This window comes from Corvus kubaryi, unplaced genomic scaffold (genome assembly GCF_017639235.1).
Source record: "Corvus kubaryi isolate FWS band 111438036 unplaced genomic scaffold, C.kubaryi_AGA036_p1.0 133, whole genome shotgun sequence".
Taxonomy (NCBI): domain Eukaryota; kingdom Metazoa; phylum Chordata; class Aves; order Passeriformes; family Corvidae; genus Corvus; species Corvus kubaryi.
In genome coordinates, this window is record NW_024580667.1 from 38,060,738 (window position 1) to 38,081,352 (window position 20,615).

Sequence of the window (20,615 nt, forward strand, 5' to 3'; positions counted from 1 at the left end):
AGGAGCATCCAAAACCTCCATTGGGGTTGGCACATATTGCAGAAGTCTTGTGAGAAGTCTGTGTACTTCTGGACCAGCAGAAGGAGAAGAAAATTGAATCTCAGTATGGATTAAACACCGTAATTACAGCAGCTGGACCATGACAAAACTGTCTGTAGGTGAGTTAGGTCAGGGGATCCCCAGAACCCAGTTCAGCTGCCCACATGCAGACATTATATGACCTGATTAGCTTGGGACAAATGAATAAAGGCCCTACATTTAGTTACTTCATTGTGAATGACTACAGTCTGGAGCTTTACTTGGGGTACAGCTCAATCAATCACTTGACCGATCACTGATCTTTCTTTCATAAAACATGAATTCTGGCTACTCTTCCTTGGAATTTGTTGAAAAGAAAGTTGGAATATTATAGAAAAGAGGAAGGAAGGTACAATAAAGGAAATACACTAAGAATAGCATTTTCAAAGATTTTAGGAATTATTTCTTCAAGTATCCATTTATTTCCAAGCATTTATGAAATGTTTTCACAGATTTGTGGAAGGACATTGCATAGGAAGCAGGGCACATTTTACAGGCATCATTGTTCATCTTTCACAGACATAAAAAACTTATAAAAGCTGTCAATCAGTGCTTACTCTAGCAGAACTTTAATGCACTCATGAAGTGGAAAAATGCATTTAAGTGATAACACAAATCTTATTTAATAAAATTATGGCACAAACCTTAACAAAATACCTAAAATTTACTATAATCACGTAAAATATAGACTAATTCAAAATCTCTATTATTTACTGCTGGACAGGTTATTAATGTAACAGCTAATTAGCTATGAGAATCTGAAGTTTTTCTGCTATGCGCTGGTAGTGCTGAATTTTGTAAAGGAAAATATTGTTCTTTCTTTTTGCCCTTGTCAATAACACTCTTGCTTCTCTACTTCTAGGCTGTTGCAACACGGGAATTGTTATAATCTCAGTGAATGATCAGAAAAAATTTGGGTTAATTCATATCAATTTCTTAGCACTTCATGTTGAATAATCTCAAAAAGAAATATTTATTTAAAGGTAGGCTTTTTTACTTCTAGTATCCCAGCACCTAATTTTGACTCTTAGATAATAAAGACATTGTCTGAAATTTATCTGCTTGTATCAAATCATCTTGTAGCATATTACCTCCAAACCTGCTTTATCATTTACCACTTTTCCCCAAAGTATTTACATAGTAGCAGTCCTATTCCAGATAGGTCTATACCTATGTGTCATGCATTTTCCTGTTCAATATACTATGAGGATTTCCAGAGTTGAAAAATCACTGTAAAATAGCAATTCCATTTTACATGAAAATCTGACTTCACTTAAAAGTTTTACCTGTCCTGAAAATAACTCCAGATCTAAGGAAATGAAAGGATTAAGGAAATTGATGCACCTCTAAGGGACCTAGTTATCATGACCTTAAATTGGAAAGGCGTTTATGTAAAATTAAGTGGAGTAGGGTCAAAGAGAGCAATTCTCACATAGTAAGTATGTGGTTCATCTGATCCACAACAAAGGTGTTTAACGTGCTTTTATGCACTGCATTGGGGAGCTTTTGGATGAACAAGACTGTATTGGGTTTGCATGGCCAGGCTTTAGCAGTGGAGGGAATACAGAGGTGGTTTCTGTGAGAAGTTGCCAGAAGCTTCCTCCATGTCTGGCAGAGCCAATCCCTGGCAGCTCCAAAGATGGATGTACTGCTGGCCAAGGCTGGGCCAATCAGAAATGATGGTAACACCTCTATGATATCATATTTAAGAAGAAGGGAAAAAAAATTGCACAGTCGTAATTGTGGCCTAAGAAGAATGGGGTGAGAACATGTGAGAAGAACAGCTCTGCAGACACTCAGGTCAGTGGAGAAAGGGCAGGAGGTGCTCCAGGCACCAGAGCTGAGATTCCCCTGCAGATCATGGTGAGGCAGCTTTGCCCCTGCAGCCCATCGAGGTCCATGGGGATGCAGAGATCTGCCTGTAGCCCATGGAAGAGACCCACATGAGAGCAGGTGGACGCCTGAGAGGAGGCTGTGACCCTGTGGGAGGCCTGTGCTGGAGCAGGGTCCTGGCAGGGGCCTGCAGACCCATGGAGAGAGGAGCTCCCACTGGAGCAGGTTTCTGGTGGAACTTGTGACCCTGTGGGGGACCCACACTGGAGCAGGCTGTTCCTGATTCCACTCCATGGAAGAGTGACCCACATTGCAGCAGTTTGGACAGGACTGTTGCCTGTACAGTGGACTCATGTTGCAGCAGTTCACAGAGGTTGCTCCTGAGATGGACTCATGTTGGAGAAATTCACGGAGAACTGTCTCATGTGGGAGGGTTGCCACAGTGGAGCAAGGGAACAACTCCTCTCCCTGAGCAGTGGGAGAAGCCTCGGGTGATGAACTGACTGTAACCCCCATTCCCTGTGTCTCTGCACCATTGGGGAAGGAGGTAGAGCTGGGAAGAAGGAAGGGGTGGGGGGGAAGGTGTTTTCAAGGTTTATTTTACTTATTATCATGCTCTGATTTTGTTAGTAATAAATTCAATTATATTTTATCTCCCCTGTCCAGCTGCTTAGGGGAGTGATAGAGTGGCTTTGGTGGGTATCTGGCCTCCAGCCAGGGCCAACACACTACAAAGACAAAGAAGTCATCGTGGGAACAGAAACAAAACCATTGCTTTTCCATCTCCCATGTGAATAGTTACATTATCCAGCAGAACTACCAGGACTTCTGTTCCTTGATTTCAGTTTTGCCCCTTGCATGTGATTGCCAGCTGTGCAATGGCAGGGCTTTAACAGAAAGACATAATGTGCCTGTGTAGTCTGTAACCTGAGAACTGTCAGACTCTCATGAGCATGGAAGTTTAAAGCCCCTTAGCACAGGAATGAAAAGCTCCAGTTATTCCAGTCCTGAAGCTCTACTTCACCACTCAGATAACAACTTTTTGTTGAGAAAATTTTGGCATGTCAGCATACACTATAATGTCTCCTAAAATGCAAATTATGTCGTAAAAAATGAGATGCTGATGAAACTCCCTGAGTGGAGATAGGAACAAGTTGATCTATGTGACCCTATCAATGTATCTTAAAAGCTGATGTGCCATTTCCTTTCACATTTTGCCACAGACCAGATGTGCTTTGATATGCAACATGTTTGAACAGCTAATTAATATTTTAAAGTGTCAATCTGGCATAATCTGTATAAACACACATTTGGAATTCACAACATCCTGTCAAATACAATTTTTAAAAATCGTATTCAGTAAAATGGTTATGAATGCCTATATGGGTTGCATATGATGCAAATATTTCTGAATTTATTGAAGAAATCACAATTTCTTTTTCTCTCATTTTTGCTATTTCTTCCTTCAGAAAATGAGATTCACCTTCAAACATTTAAATGTAGGGAAAACATATTTCCAATTAACAGCCTTTTGAAAAATATTCATTACATCTATTTTCTTTAAAGTAGTAAGTTTCTTCTTCAAAGTCAGAAGACATTAATAAAAACTTCCTTAGAATAGTTTCAATGTTTTAATTTAAATACAAATTTTAAGATTAATCCAGCTATCTCTCATTGAAGAAAAGGAATACAGTAATTATATAGTTTTCCAAAAAAAAACCAAAATTATATTTTCACTTCCAAAATAGTACCTAGTTTTAAAAAGTATTTAATATTTATGTAATTATATTTCCAGTAAACTATATCTGAATAAAGAATTTATAAACTTAAAATCCCAGTGGTACTATTTTCTTAAAAAGTGTTTGTCAGTAGTGTTCTATCTAGCAATTTTATTAATATTTACTTGGCAATTAATTTCAATTTCACTTTATTTTGGTGTTGGCACAAAAATTAGACCATCTTCAATGAAATATTTCAAATATTTTGTTACAGACAAAATTTCCAGATCAGAACCTTTCAGCAGCCATACAATTCCAAATTAGCAGCCTTTAATTGTAGCTGGAGCTATAACAGTACAGAGTATGAAGGGATGGCTTCCTCTGAATGGAATGATTTCCCCTGAAGCTGATATTGTTTTTATCTGAAATTGCAGTAGGGTAGGCAATGTCATATTGCTCAGTGGTTAGTTGCCTTTTCTTTGGGTTTTAACTGTTTTCCTTGAGTTTTAACAGCTCACTGAGTGGAAGAATGTGGATGTTCAAAAACTCCAGTTTTATAGCCAACATCTTCAGGAGCTTTTCTGCAACACTGGGTAGGGTACAGCTACAATCAAAGAAGACCAACCATCACATTTCCTTTTTAACCAATTAGCTAACATTGAATATAAGCCACTTATGGCTTTGTATCTTTTCTTAGACAGCTATATTCAATATTTCAAAAAGCATAATAAATGTATCTGTAAATATAAGTGTAATTACAAATAGCTGTTCTAGCAGCAACTAAATTGAGAAAATATTTTTTTATCCAAATTTACCTATAAGTAATAACAGTACATTTAAAAATCAGGATGATAAGGCATCTGCTAACTTTTCATTAAATTAGGACAGTTTGTGGAGCTGCACATGTGAAAAAGTACTTTGTAATGAAGAGATCAATGGTGTGAGAAAGAAGGGGTGATCTGACTGTTTTAATCCTCAATTGATCTCTTTTATTCAGGTCATGGACCGTGGCATTATAACCAAAGGAGGCACAGCTGATTAGCTTTGTAAGCCAAATATTTTCCAAATATACAAATGGCACTGAAAAATGTAGAAGGAACAGAAAATAAATATAAATCAAAGATAAGGGTAAACAATTGTATTTTAACCTACTTATCCTAATAACTTATTCTAATAATAAAACCATAACAAAACCATACTTTTCTAGAGTATATGGTGATAATACACAGCACATTTTACAAAAACACTGAACAGAAAGCAGTGGTGCTTTGCATGATAACAATTAAGGGTACAAGTAATCTGCCCCACATCATACAGGTAAGAATTTTAGATCTTTGCTCCCAATTACTGGCGTAAAACTTTGTCTTCCTCATAAGATGTTAAATATGTCAGATGAATAATTCTCTGAAATATTTATTTATGCCTATAGGTTACAAAGTAATACCATTAATTTAAAATACAGATGTTCTATAGTGAAGGTAATAGCTTAGATAAATAAATTATAATCAGTTTTTTCAGGTAGTGAGTCTTACAGAGTCAAACTTTCCATTTTATTTTGGTTGGAGTTAGCTTTGCAATCAGATATTTCCTAAGATCTTGAAATCAAACATGTCCCCTCCTCAGCATGACTTCATACTTTCCAAAGCTCTACTTGAAGTTGATCAGCTGGTTTATAGTTCTGTGAAGCCACTGAAAGTTATTCTGTTGTGCCCTTTTCCAAGTGTATTTTAAAATCAATTTTTCCTACACAAAATATAATCCATCTAATCAAGTTTGGGTGAATCCTATATTTACTAAAGAAGTAGTTATGTATGGCACACAATGGTTAACTGCAACATGTTGATTCATTAGGAATCAAGTTATGTTACCTATATGATAAAATATCAACCACAGATATTTAATTATTAATATAGCCACAGTTTAAAAGAATTTTTTAGGACGCAGTCATAGCTGCATACCAATAATATTTTAAATTAATGGGTTTTTTTATTGTTTTTTTAAAATTCACAGATTACTTTTGTAAAAAGAAGCTTCATATCCCAGATCACCAAGGGCTTATTTATATGAGCTTCATAGTCTGCATTTTGTATATTTCATGTCTTTTTCAGTGAAAGGGAAAGGAAGGGAAGAAACAGCTGACCTCAATCTATGGTTTTGGTGCTTTTTAACACAATATATCAGTTCGAAAACTTCCTACAAAAAAAAAAATGAGGGCATTTTTCTCCATGTAGAGAGAAAAAATAGATATATTTTTGGTACATACACACATGCACACGTCCAGCCTGAATGATAAATATATTGTTATATAGATATATGGGTATATATGGATATATAGTTATATAGATATATACCCTAAACAGCACCAGTAAAAAAACATATTTTAAGTGGCACAACTCTATTTTCTTAGTGGCTCTAGAAACTCCAGGTACTAACTGGCTCTAAACTACATATAGATTTAAAAAAAAAAAAAAAAAAGTGGAATCACACCTTTTATAGAAAAAGAAACATGATAAAGGAAGAGATGTTGACATTCAGTAGGCTCTTTTCTCTCTGAATCTGCTGTTACAGCAATGTAAATTACAGCATTAGCTCAGGAACTGTTTCAAGAGCAGAATTTCAAAGGTGATCACTTGAGTTTATTAAGGACATTTCCACTGTTCTCAGAATATGTCATTGAAACAACTTTGTGTTTTCTGTAGTAAACAGTTATGTATTGCTGGATTGCTGTGCTGAAAAGTTTATACCTTTCATCTTTGATGCACTTGCATTTCAGAGAAACATGAACTCTATTTATGGTATGAAGTTTCTAAAGCCCTTCCCTGTGGAAGACAGATTGTACATAAACATAAGAGGCTACATCACAAAACTGGAGAAATCTTCCTTTATTCATATTCTGTTCATATTTCTGTTCATCCTGACTCCTAATGAAGTAAATGGGAATGTTGCTTCTGACTTTATTAGGTCTTGAATTTGACTCATCAAATTTGTTTCCTCTTACCTTCAAGAAACCCAAAGCATTCTTATCCCCTTTTCTCAGACTCCTTCTTTGCTTATAGATCCTTCCCTTACAACTTGCCCCTCAAGTAGAAAGAAAACAGTGTATCTGCAAACTCATTTTGTGTTTCCATTAAGGTCTAGACCACAAGGCACTTGGTAATGTCACTGCTTGTCTGTATCAAATGTAACTCTCAGGTTCCTTCCCTCAGTTACTTACAGCCCTCAGCTAGCATTTGAGTTAAAACCTTTTTTCTTTATTTTATGTCTAAAGTGTTCCTTTGGCTCTCTCAATTCTGATTAAAAGCTTCCTTAAGTGGAAGAGCGTTCTAATATTTTTTTATGTCATCACTTTGAAAATGCTTAATCTGAGCAACTGTGGCCATATTACATTGTAAATATCTCTGTGATAGTTCTCTGTACAGTCCATGGACAGAAACAGATATTGCTGGAGTCCAGTTCATTCTTCAATAGACATCTGAGCTGGGTTGCATGAGTTGAGGAGTTTGTACCAGACTAGGTAAGGTAAAGGTGAGGAATCATAATATACACCAAATAGTAAAGCAGGCATGTGGTTTGCTCAGTCCTGTTACTTTAGAGCTCCTGTAGCAGTTACTTGCGGGTCTGCAGTTTACTTTGAAGCAAAGTCTTAACTATGGTTACAAAGTCTTAACTATGTAAGTACAAAGAGGATTCTCAAAATACCTGGAGTGTGTCACATATAGTAACATGACAGCATTGCTTATCACTTTACCAAGAGATGCTCAATAGGTAGGCACAGGACAGAGCTCAGTTCTCTTTTGCATCCTTACTTATCCAATACCACTGTAGCTACATGTATTGCGAAGTCAAGTTTCATATTAAATTTCAGTTAAGTTCTTGGCCTCTAATTTCATGTTATATAAGAAAGATGAAGATTCAGGAGATGTTAGAACTGATGATTTACTGCGTAACTTGGAAAAGCACCTGAGTCATAGCAGCTACACTGAAAAGAAAACCATTTGTGTTCCTCTGCCACTGGACACATGATAAATGTCTGGCTTTGGCAGTTGGATAGTGGAAGCTGAAATGACAATGAATTCAATGAACTTTCAGCTCCAAAGAACATGAACCTCTTCAGCCTCTTCCAGTATAGATTACTTAAGTTGTAAAGCAAAGAACAAATCTCCTTTTAATTTCTTGCACTACATGCATTCTAACTGCATTGTAATATTGTCTTTTGATTTTAGAGCAAGTACTCCCAATAAGCATTCCAGTTGCTATAATAAAATCCCTATTAAAAGAAGTAATAGACAAACTGACTTTGATAAAATGCAGATTGAAAGAAGATGCTGGATAAAATATATGCTTGATATTCTTCCTTTCATTAAGTGCTTTACTACATTTTGCAATTTCAATAACCTAATAATATATGAATAAATCCCTCTCTTCAGTGTACTGTTCAACTAGATAAATAAGAAAACTTGAATTTGCTTTTAAAATACTGTAAACCAGTCCTGTGACTGTTAAAAAGAAATTAATTAGAATAATCTTTATAATTGGTGTGTTTTTAAAAAAAAGCCAAATTTTGAAGGATAAATTCTTTTTAAATTCTACCCATTACCCACTTATTTTCACCCCTTTATTCACTGCCACTTTTCCCTTCTAATAATTCTGTAATTTTCCATATTTTTGTCCTAAATACATAAACCTTTAAATACAGATTGCAATCCTGAAATTGAACTGGCCTACCTTATTCCTCTGGCATGCTCCTATGGGCCTAAATATCCGCTGGCATCTGGTATCAAGTCAGCCTGCAGCACTGGAACTGAAAACGCTATGAAATCATAGTAGTGAAGATATCATTGAATGGTGTCCATATGCACAATCCACTTTAAAGGTTTGCTTGTTCTTTAAACAAAATAATCACCCTATCACAGGTGGATGGGAATATGCACCAAGATTTTTGAAGCATTTAGTCCAGCAGCCTCTTCTTTTCTGGCTTTTGCTTATTTAGGTTCTATTTTCCGGTGGTCAAGTCCTAATACACCTCATTAATTTAACCGCAATGTGCAAAAAGATTTAGTGCCATGGAAAAGAAATTCTGCTTATTTCAACTTGCATATCATATATGTTTTATTAATAGGTGAGTGGTTATTAGAACATATATACTCATCATTTAGTCAGGAACATATAAATGTATATGAATCATGAAGGGAGGAAAGGAAATAGTTCCCATTTCCACATTTTCAATATAGAAAATATTTTATCAGATTTTATAAATCTAAGCCACTCCATGTTTTATTTCTTCTCAACTGTTCATATTTTCCTTGAATTAAGCTTTTATTTATATATGAACCTCATAGCAAGTTTTGTTATCTTACAAAAATAAGGGTTGCCATATGCCTTCATAAACAGAACTTTTATTTGCTTTTATTAGCTTGCTGCATCAACACAGAGCAGATTGTTTTTGAAAGATACAGTTTCATACTGCCAAAGAAGCTCCAGAAAAGAATATACCATTTCAAAACTAAAGTCTGTTTCATGAGGAGCTATTCTTTGAATGAAGTTTGATTGCATAGGGCCAACTGCAATGTCAAGACTACAATCTAGGAAATGCTGGGGCTCCATACTACCTTTTTATATATTTTTTTCAAAAAGCAGTATAACTGGGAAAACATGTTCTTTATAGTAAAAAGCGTATTGGAAATTATAATAACAAGCATACTGAACTACCTTCTCTTTATCTGTTTCCTTTTCTGTTGCTCTACACTTTTATTTGCGATGTTTTAAATACCGAGCTCAAGTCTTTTATATCCTGGAAGTTACAGAAAGTTGCTCAACACAGTATCAAAATAGCTACAAGGATATGGATTTGAAACGGATATTTCTAGCACTGAGATTAGATTTTCAATGATCTGGCATTCAGAATGCAGCAAGTCATAAAACACAGCTTCAGTTCTGTTTGGATTCATAAATATTCTCACAGGTAAATAGTGATAAACTGTTAATGTCATTCAGCATTCTGAATTGATAATTTCAAGTTATTTTTCAGTATACAGGGCAGTATTTTCTTTATTATTTTTTTTTCTTTGTACAGTGTCATTTTGGTTAATAACAGCAAAGTAATTCAAACTTGAATGAGGAAGGTAAGATACCCCTTATTTTCATTCCTCATAATACATTATTGTTTACATAAATTTCTATGTTTCTTAAAAAATCATTGAAATGTTATTTTTTTTTTAAGTAATCATAAAATTAGAGTACAGGAATTATAATGCTGAAAGCTCAGGGGTAATTATATTTGTTATGCTGGCTGCATTGGTACAGAAGTACCATGAAAAATCACAAGTAGTAAGTTTTAAAGATTCTCAGCGCATATGAATTAAATGGATGCAAGACAGTTTAACAGACTGTTCACTAAAACATCCTTACAGAAAAGGAATATTCACATGATACCATTATCATGGAGAATAAACTATATACCAGACACTGAAAATTTTAGTGTTTCCATTTAATGAAAAGATAAGAATTAGTGTACCAAATCTTCTTTAATTAAGATGAATAAATTCAAAAATCAATAACGAAAAGTAATTTAATAAACTTGAAATGTAGTGGAAAATACCTTCTTCTAACCAGAGATTTTATGAATTAGCATTTTCTGAACATTTAACGGAAGAGTGTTTAGGGAGTTTAAAAATGTATATGTAACACTAAACAAAATGCTGACCTTAGTTTAAGAAGACAAAATGTTATTTTTTAACTACTGAAATTAAGTGTTAGGCATTACACCACATCCAGAGTTGGTGAATAATTCAAAATTTCCATGTGTAAAAAATATCTATTTTTACTGAGCCTCTAGAAGTAATATCAAGATCAATTAGGTATATAATAAATTAATGCTAATAACAAGCAGTTAGCATACTATTGGCACATTTTGACTTTACTAGGAAATCAGAAATCTCTAGATTTATCTTAGGTGCCCCAAAACTATAGGTTTACATTCAGTGGTAATTTGAATATCTGCCCCTTACTCTTGTCTGCTTAGCTGGGTGAAGTGCCCTGCCTTCACCTGGAAAAGCTGCGTGATTGCATTGGAGAAAAATTTATTTGAATGGTTGTTGTTTTAGACAAGTCAATTTCCCAGTCTTGATTTCTGCACAGCTGCACAAATGTCCATGCCAGAACAGAACTGATGCAGGGGCAGGAAGAGGTAGCTGGGGTGGGACAGAGATTCACAAGATGAGAGACACCAAAAAAAGTTAATGATGAGTCACAGCTGAAATCACATGAAAGCCCCATTAACATTGCAATAAATTAGGGTTGTTAATTTAGATATCTAAGTGAAATACATACAGACATGTAGTGACAGCATTCCTGCCCTTTCCTTCCCAAGGTATATATTTAATGTCGGTAAATAGAGTGAAAGCCAAGAAACAATCTAAACTTCTCACTGTTTGTATGAACTAAGAATTCTACTTTTAAGAAACACTCCAGAGAAATCAAAGGAATGTTGTCAGGTGCATCTACCAGCAGGACTTAAAATAAAAAATATTTCTTTTCTTTCTTAATACCATTTTTAGAAGTGATGCCTTTTTTTTCCCTCTTTTTTCAGCCTAATGATGAATCTCGTTTTACCATTTCTTTCTACAAAGTAGCAAATAAGAACACAGTAACATCTTTCTCAGTTTACTGCAATGCTGCTTGGGGAGCTAACCACAAACCTTCGACTTAGACCCTCACCTCATAGTCCTAGTGTGAAAATCTTCTGTGTTTTGCATGGAGATTCTCTCTTACAGAGATGCTGTTCTCTCCATGATGTTTTGAGCTTCTCCTAAGATGCAAACAGTTAAATTGCCATCTTTTTTTCTAGTCCCCGTACTAATAGAAAAAGGTACCTGTGTGCCAAGCAACACAAAATACATCATTTAGGGATTCAATTTGTATTTTCAATAAAACAATAGTAACTATGCCTAATAAACTATAAAATAAAAGGGAGAGTAGCAAGGCAAAAAAGGAACAATGTGCTCTTTCCCAATGCCATAGGTCACAGTCAGTTTGCATCCAGATTTCGGGAAGCTGGAGCTTGTTTAAATCTCAGCACAGAGAAAAAAAACTTAGGACAGACTGAAACTTTCTTCTGACCATCTTTCTTTGGTTTCTAGGATAGTCCTTTGGTTCAGATACTCAGATGGCAGATGTAATATTGCTGTTATATATGTGGAAGCAATGTGATGCGTACGGCAAAACTACTCTTAAATTACACATAGGAAATGTTTATTATTTTCCTGAAGGAATAAGTGTTGAGAAATTGCTCTGAAATTCTACAGTATAAAAGCTTGCAGCACAGAGTAGTAAGTTTCTACCTTACGAGCATTTCCACAGGATCCTAGCACATTCAAGCTCATTCAAGCATACAGGACAAAAATTAAGGTTCACTTCTATTATTCCCTAACTTCCAGGTGCTTGGTTTCGAAAATCTCAATTGCATTATTTTAATTTGTTTCTATATACAATACAGTATAAAGGAAGTAACTGGATCAGGAAGGAGCTAATAACTACATTGCAATTTGTTTGCTTCTGAGCACTCCTTGCATGTAAAAGTGGAAATAGTTTAATTTCATTTTCTTTTCATTACAGCATCAGGACAGCTCACCCTACTACTGAATGAATCCCACTATTAATGAAAATTTAATTAACTAATCATGCAAGCATTATTTTCTTTAACTTATCTTCAATACGCAAATAATAATTATTTATTTATTTTATTTAGCTCCTCCCAATAACAGTTAGAAGCCTTATTCATTTCCCCTTTACTTTAAACAAAACCTGATTTTCTTATGTATCCTCACTCACCAGAGGGAGGCTAAGAAAATTCTCAGGCCACGTGAGATCTGAAACAGAATAAACAACAGCATTTACTGGGCTGGTTCTCTGACAGGGATTGTAATATTCACATGACTTCTGGATAGATGCTGATCCAGCCCAAGTGAACCATTGAGCAAAATTAAGTCTTCACTAGACTCACATGATCAGCATGTTGGCGTCAGTTTGCTCCCTCAAGTATGTGAGTACAAGACAGGCACTCACATTCCAGAGAAAACAAATCCCCATTGTTATAATGGATATTTAAATAATATCCATTATTAAATAATGGATATTCGAAGAAGGGAACCGTCTGTCCTCACCAAGAAAGATAGTACCAATGTCTGGCTACATATTAGCTTCCACAAATCTGAAACTGTGACGCTGGGAACACAGTAGGTCAGAAGTCAGTAGGTTTTATATCAGCCACATGTTAAGTAATTCATAATTTAAAAAATAAGTCTAATTAAAGACTTTATATTTACCTGCAAATCTGTCTTTCTCATACCCTTAGATCATTTGTCATCGGTTGTAACAAAGCTACACTCCAGAGGTAAGTTTGATTGAACTGAGTCTGGATGACAGCAGTCAAGCAGGTTATTTTCTGGGCCCAAGACAAGTAATTCAGAAACACTTTTTTTTTCTTTTTATTTAATCCAGTTTGATCAACAAACAAGTGGGTTAATTTTATGTCTCCATATGTTTGGGGAAGGGCTGCAGGATCCACCTGAATTCTGGATTTCCTGGGAGACAAAGCAGGAATATGCAATAATCAATCATGGTCAATGCCAGTTATTCTTTAAAATATGGGCTACAAGTATTTATATTTTAAAACCATGTATAATTAAATAAATTTCTTCAAAACAACACATACTATTTAATTTAAATTGATTTAATTTAATGAAAAGCTATTTTGAAGGCCCCATGGCTGAAAAATGATGAAATGGAAAAATACAGTTCATAGTAAGGAAAAAGACAGGTAAAGCCAGCATTGCTCTGCTTTAGCACTCTTTAGAAATAAAAGCACAGGACCACCTTAAACTTACTTTTTTCAGTTCTGCAGCAAAAAATTCTTGCCAAGCTCTCTTAATTTTGTAGAATGAGAAGGCCAGATTCTGAGCTCCATTCTATAATTTGTCACAGGTAGTTATGCTGTTTTTCATGGTTATTTTTAACCTTCTAACTTGCTATCCTTCCAATCTTTCTTTTCATTCTGCTGCTTTCTCTTTCACTGATGACTTCAGTTGTTATTTGTGTGAGGAAATAATGTAGTATTTGATTCATGGCTACTAAGGCTTTGACAAGAAAGCCTCTGAAATGAGAGATTACATTATGGCGGACAAGAAATTCAAGAAAAATGAAAATTAAATAGCTATTGAAAATGAAAATACCTACTGTTTCCAAACGAGTTTCCTGTTTAAGAAAACTCGAAATGTCTGCTCTCTGTTTAAAATGGAAAGAGATACTAAGTTCTTTGGGGGCATCTGGGAAAATATCTCGTACTGGATTAGTGCAGAACAGGAATGCATATACTGGTAAAGTGTAATTCTGCCCACATGTCCCCTACAGGGACAGATAAATATGAGGTATGGTCCACTTGGTGTTCTTGAAGGAAATCACTGTGGTAATTTAAAAGTAATTACACATTGTACTGAGGAAAACTAGGAGCAAGGACTCAAGCCTGAAAGAAGAAAGTAGATTGTCTGGGTGTTGGAATGTTAGCAGAATTAAATGAGCATTTAACACATTTGTTTCCTCCAGAAAGCCCACTGGTGAAACAGGGTCATGACTTGAGGGTATCTTCTTCTCTGTACATCACATGATGTTCAAAAACTAGAAACTTTGCTAGAAGGCGGAATTTTGTCAATTATGTTTATTTGGCTTTGAAAAGGAATATAATCAACAGATCCTCTAAAATATTCTGAATGAGTATCTTCATTTCAGAAATAGTGTGGGCAAAACATGAGAAATGCCTCTGCAACATTCATAAAATGGGAGACTATATCTTACCTGCCTTGTCAAATGAAGAAGATGAGCATTTAATGAGTAGTAAAAGTGAGAAATGCAAGTATAATTATCTTATCTTGTCTCCTGTTCTGGTCTCCTGTTTCAAATCCAACAAGTATTCCCCTAGAAAAAAATTTGTAAGTATTTCTACTCAAGTTGGATCATGCTCTGTGTGGAGAATTAGCTTTGCACTTACATACATATTAACAGTACACCACCAGGAAACTCGTGCTACTTTGCTGAAATTTACCACTTAGATTTTAAGGGTTTAGTGTTTCACATAGGTCAGATCTGGATGGGTTGATAATGAACACATGAACTGCTTCAAATTGTGGAAATTCTTCACAGACATTTCTATGCAAGCAGAAAAAAATTCTCTTATTTTTTCACTGTTTTGGAAATGACTGAGATAATTCTTTTTCTTTCAGATTTCCACACACAGAAAAGTAAACCTTAATCAGAGAAGTAAGCTGTTTGGCCAATCAATAAGAAGGGAAGAGCAGTGATTTTTAATAGAACTTACTATTACTACAGCACCTTGATTACCTATGATTTGCAGAAGTGAAAACTACGGAGATTTGTAAATAATCAAGGTTAATAAACAGTCTTCCTCCTCTTCCCACAACACATTCTGAATTAAGAGTACACATTCAAATTAAAAGTATTTTAGAAAGTTAAAACTGGCAGTCATAACTTGTTTGTATGGGACAGATTTTTAATTTTGACTAGCACCTTTCTCTGCAAATCCTTAAAATTATTTCCATGGGATTATGGTGGATTAAATTACTTTTTAGGGTAAGACTGGCAGAATTAGGTCCTAGGAGATTTCCTGTGCTGTGCTGTGATCCCTGAAGAGAAGGAGTAGGAATTACGCTACTAAAATTATTAAAGTCAAATGGGATTTATTATTTAATATACACTTTAAGAAACATTTCTACATTAACATGAGGACAGACAAGATGACATGGAACTACATATTGTAATTGTGTCTAATTTGACACATTCAACTCGGTCTTTGACAAAGGTATTGCTGTTTAATTTTATTTTTAAGTCTGAGAAAGTATAATTATTTCTATTTCTTGAATATATTAAAATTATCAATTTAGAAAATAAACCCATTTACAGAAGGGTTGGGTTTTTTCCCTTCTTTTTTTCATTTGGGGTTTTTGGTTCCTTTTGTTGTTGGGATGGAGGGAGAGACGGGAGAATACAAAACTATGGCCCATGGGATGGGAAAAAGTATAAACTGAGAAATCATACTGTGATTTATTTCATGAAAAGAAAATATAACTCCTCATTGTACACTGAAAATGAGACATTTGAGACACTGAACAAAGTGAATTTGCTTAATACAACACATCAATTGAGAAATACCAAATGCAATACTTGATACCCCATCCACTGTAAATATTATCCTTTTATCTTACATGCTTCTGCTGTACATTTTCTTACCAAAATGTTTCAGTATTCAAAAATGCTTTTTGTAAGACTTTTTTAGAACAAATAAAGAATAGTAAGTGTGCATCAAAAGCACTTAGGAGACCTTTGAAACTATAAATACTCTACAAAATTGTCTGTCATCCTGTGTTCATTCGTATAATTAAAAGACAAAAAGGGGTACCTTGCAACCCGAGATATCTGCCAATGGCAAGTCTGTGAATCTAGGTGACCTAAAGCCCCCTTATTCTTGTCTTCTCTTACTTACTTCTCATTTATGTTACTACTTTTGTTTCGTTTTGGGGTTTTTGTTGCTGCTGTTTAAATTAGCCTATTAGTGTTTGAGGCTCCTACAGGGTAAATCTACGGTAACATGCAACACTTAATATCCGTAAGAACATAAAAGTCCACATTTAAATGTGAGATGGTGTTGAATAGCAGCATTTCTGGAACCACTGTATCACTTGGTCCTGTGGTGTGACTGGAGAAGTGGAATCTGTACCTGTGAGGAGCATGGAGACTGTCATGCTTAAGGGCACGTGTTTCTTCAATAAATACAATGACATTGAAGAAGCACGAAGTTGCCTAACATTGAATCACTTTACTTCAACTTCCTTAATTCACTTTGGACCAGCTTGTTTTTTAAAAAAAATGAAATCACAAGATTTACATCTAACTGAAGGAGATTTGTATAATAGAAATATAGAACATAATGCATGAAGTTATTTCTGCTTGCACAAGAAGAAAGGGTTCAGAAAAGACCAAGAGTTAGTGCATCATCCAGCGGTAATATGGGTAGAATATTGCTTCTAATCACAAGAGTATGCCACCTGTTATGTGTTCAGGACCACTGTTACTGCATGCAAATCAGTCATTATCATAAAAGCACAATCTTGAGTTTGCAATTTCCTCATCACCATGTAGAAACTAGGGTTTCAAATGGACAAAAAATTGTTTTTTCAAAATGCAGACTGGATTTTCACACCTGCTTGGATCTCTGACCTTCTTTAGACACCTGTTCCTTTCTTTTTATAGCCTTTGCATTTATTTTTTATTCTCAATGCTCATCATTTATGTTCTTCTTTCTCTAGGCCTCTGTCTCTGGTTTTAATTTTTCTCTGGCTGTTTCTCTTGCTTGTTTATTTTTGCAACTCCTTTCTAAGAGCTCTGCCATCCCATGTAGTATATACTGGTTGTGCTTCCTATTTTAGCTTAAGCATTGCTCAAGGCAAGTGAGATGTTACATGGCTGTGACAGGTTTCAGAGGTATTAGCCAGGCCTCAGGCTGTGGGAGTTCTTTCCCCAGGCAGCTCTGTTCCCAGAAGTCATTTCACCTCCTCCTGCATCTCCAAGACATGGACTTCTCTCATTCTCTCCTGAGGAACCACTTCATCACAAAAGCCTACTCTTCTTCTCCCAAGGCTGCCCAATAGATGATTCCAACATTTTTCAGTTTCCCAGTACCAAAGTGCTGAAATGGGGCAGACACAGAGGCAAGGTCTTGATTCAAGCTGTTCTACTCAAGCAAATGAGAAGGAAAAATTGGCTGTATCAAAAATCTGGTAAAAGGATTTATGAAAGCCATACAAGGCTGATAATCTATGATCATAGTAGCACCAACCATTCACCAATCCACCCATGTGTTTAGCTTTTTATGCAGAAAGTGTATGACTTTTTGGACCAGAAACACTTTGCTCTCCTTTCTTTGGAGAAAGACATCAAAATAGGCACAGGATTATTGCTACCTTAATCTAGCTCCATCTCACCCCCACAAAATTATTCACATTACATGTATACATATGGTGGCCCTGATTGCATCAGTAAAAGTTTGCCACACCAGTTAAAGAGGTGTTTTCAAGTTTAATTAATCTGTTTCTGAAGTAACAATACAGAGAAGAAGAGCTGATACTTATGCCACTGACATGTATGTATTTACCCTGAGAAAAGCTGCCAGTCTTTCTGAAATCTTTTACTATGCTTTTTCTTTTGAAATTAAGTAAAGAAATCAACACCTAAAACAGTTTTGCATAGGTTAATGAGTTACAAAGAAGAGCAAAGTGGCCTAAATTGTAGTTTAACATACTAATATTTCAGTAATAAAATTAAAATCCTGGCAAGGGGCAAGATGAGTAAAGGCAAAAGATATATTTGGAGAAATTATGTAGAATTTGTGGAGAAACATCAATTTTAAAACTTGTGAGGAGAGTGACTAACCAGATTTGAATTGGTTATATCTTATGTGTACATTTTTCTACATACTTCTGTCTTTGTGTTACTTTGATAACCACTGTCCCTGGGACTGTACATTGAAATACATACAGAGAAACAGTAAGGAAGTATTTCTTTGTATCAATCCTGTGACTGATCATATGCATCAAAACAAGCTGACATCATCTGCCAGCAAAGATTTTTCCCAGACCCAATGGTTTCAGGAATAAAGACATGGAAAAAAATAAAGGACATTACTTCTGGTTTTACTTCCAAGACTGATTAATAGGGTATCCAAAATCTCCCACCCATCATGGTTCATTTTGCTCCATTTTCCTTTTCTTCCCCAACTCAAACACCTTACTGACCACACAGTTCCCTCCAGAACTGTTCTGACACTGTTCTCATTTTTCTTTCCTCTCTAATTTGAGTTTAATTTGCCTTTAGAATAACTATTTTGGATCAGTACAAATCGATTAACATAATAATGTTCCTTAAGTTATTCAAATTATCATGTGTAAGTTTTTTTCTTATGTCCCGTAAGGCAAGAATCACAGATATACATGTTGTGGTATTCTTACCAAGCAAGCAGATGTAAAGAATTCAAAGAATTCTCATTATGTAGGATAAAAATTTACTTACGGTCAAAACATACAAGAAGGTTAACAATTAGGAGAAATAATTATCAGGAAAAACTAGAAGGAAGGTCATAGTTTAAACAAAGGTATTGCTGCAGTTTACGAGAGCATTAAGTTCATAGTTTTGGTCCACAGTCCTCTGTCTGCTACCTTTACAAATGTCTTAGAAAGTCCTTTAAAGTATTTTCATCATGAATAAAATAACTGTTAAGTTGTTCATGCTCCTGTAGTTAACATTGCATCAGCAATTTTACTGTAGCCCTTGGTTTCACAGGTTCATAACTCTATGGTAAACATGTTCCTCAGTCTAAAGCTCAGCATAGAAAAGAGAAATCATTAGTAATTCAACTATCAGGAAAAATGTATTCTTTCTGTTTCAGATTTTGAAAGAAAAGGAGTTCAGATAAGTATGGTAGTCTAAAAATTATTTTACACTTTGGAGACATATAAATACATTAAGATTTAGTGTGTCTGTTTATGTTTGTCCTGGTTTTGAATGAAAATACGTTCATCATGACAGACTGATGTTATTTCAAAATTGTCAGAAGTATTTTAAATTATCCATAGTCCTCTAAACATGTCTACAACTTTGTGCCAGCAAATAATCTGCAGTGGCATTTAGCCTTTTAAAAAATGTACAAATTTTAAAAAATACCCCTTGTCCGTATGTACAAGGGGTATTTTGTCATGGTTGACCATAACAGCTTTAAGACCCAATCATATCTTTTGTTTAATTAACCATTTAAAAAGGGAATAATAACACTAAAGAAAGATAGCAATAAAGATGTAATGCTTTACAGAAGGAAAAATGGCTTTTCAGAATTAATACTATTGTTTTGCCATATTGATCCTCACAAGCTGCTAAAGCTTCATCCTATATGTACCATATACCATAACACAGATAAGAGCTCAACATAAATAAAGTGAATAATTACCTTAAAAGGAGTTAAATATGGCCTTAAAGACTCAGTGAGTCCAAGGAGTGGATGCTTTAACTTCCACTTAGAAGGCTTCCATTGGGCAGGAGGAGAAGATAAAGGATCTGGTCCTATTTTGTACTCTCCTACAGTCTCTGTTAAGGGATCTCTTCTGTTGCGAAGAACACAACTTGCCAAAGCAAAATGCACAGTAACCTCTCTGTTGTGAACAGTTGCACCAGGGAGCTTCTTTCAGAGTGATACACTTTTGTCCTCCTGTTAACATGAAAGTTCAGTGAGTCTGTGGCTTTTGCTTAAACATATGCTACCACAGACCTGTGCCTGTTGCGGGATTTCCTATCAACTCCAGGGTCTTTTTCCCACAGTTTAAGTCCCATATTATGTATGGAGGACACTGATTTCTGTTGGGATATCATATCACAACAACAGTCATCCTCAATGAGATTTACATTGCACTGTCCCCGTAGAAATATGGGGCTTTACAATTATAAACTTGCTCCTTTCATTTTATTTATGCATTGTATAAGAGCCAAGAATATTGTAAGCACCTCACAAATATCAGAGAGGGGGCATTGCTTAGAGTAATTCTTAATTTTTGGCTATTTTATAAGTTTGCATTTGAATTACTGCATTAAACTCACTGCCAAAAAAAATCACCTAAAAGAAAGGCCACAAGACTTTCTGGTATGAATACAGATAAAAAAAAAAGTCACAAAATACAAACTTAAAAAGACACTGGCAGGATAAAAGTAATATTTTTGAAGTGGATCTCATTGCCTTAGCTACTAATAACATTAGATTTATAAGACTGAGAAAGGAAAAGGTAATTTAATTTTCACCATTTGTGTTGTATGTTGCCAAAGGTCAGTCCCTTCACAGCATAGTATCTACCTGCATCTGATAGTATGTAAATAAATTCA

The 20,615-nt window shown here is 35.1% G+C and overlaps 1 protein-coding gene across 8 annotated transcripts in view; it reads right to left on the reverse strand.

Moving 5' to 3' along the window:
- Positions 1 to 20,615, reverse strand: part of GPC5 (glypican 5) — a 617,251-nt gene that overhangs the window by 242,334 nt on the left and 354,302 nt on the right. The window contains exons 9-10 of one of the 8 annotated variants that reach the window (XR_006018585.1): positions 14,478 to 14,597; positions 12,962 to 13,210 (exon numbers count right to left, since the gene is read on the reverse strand). The exons of the other annotated variants lie outside the window; for them this stretch is intronic. The gene's annotated coding sequence lies outside the window, so the exon portion shown is untranslated. Of the gene's footprint in view, positions 1 to 12,961; positions 13,211 to 14,477; positions 14,598 to 20,615 lie in introns of those variants that run through there. 8 annotated transcript variants of the gene reach the window in all.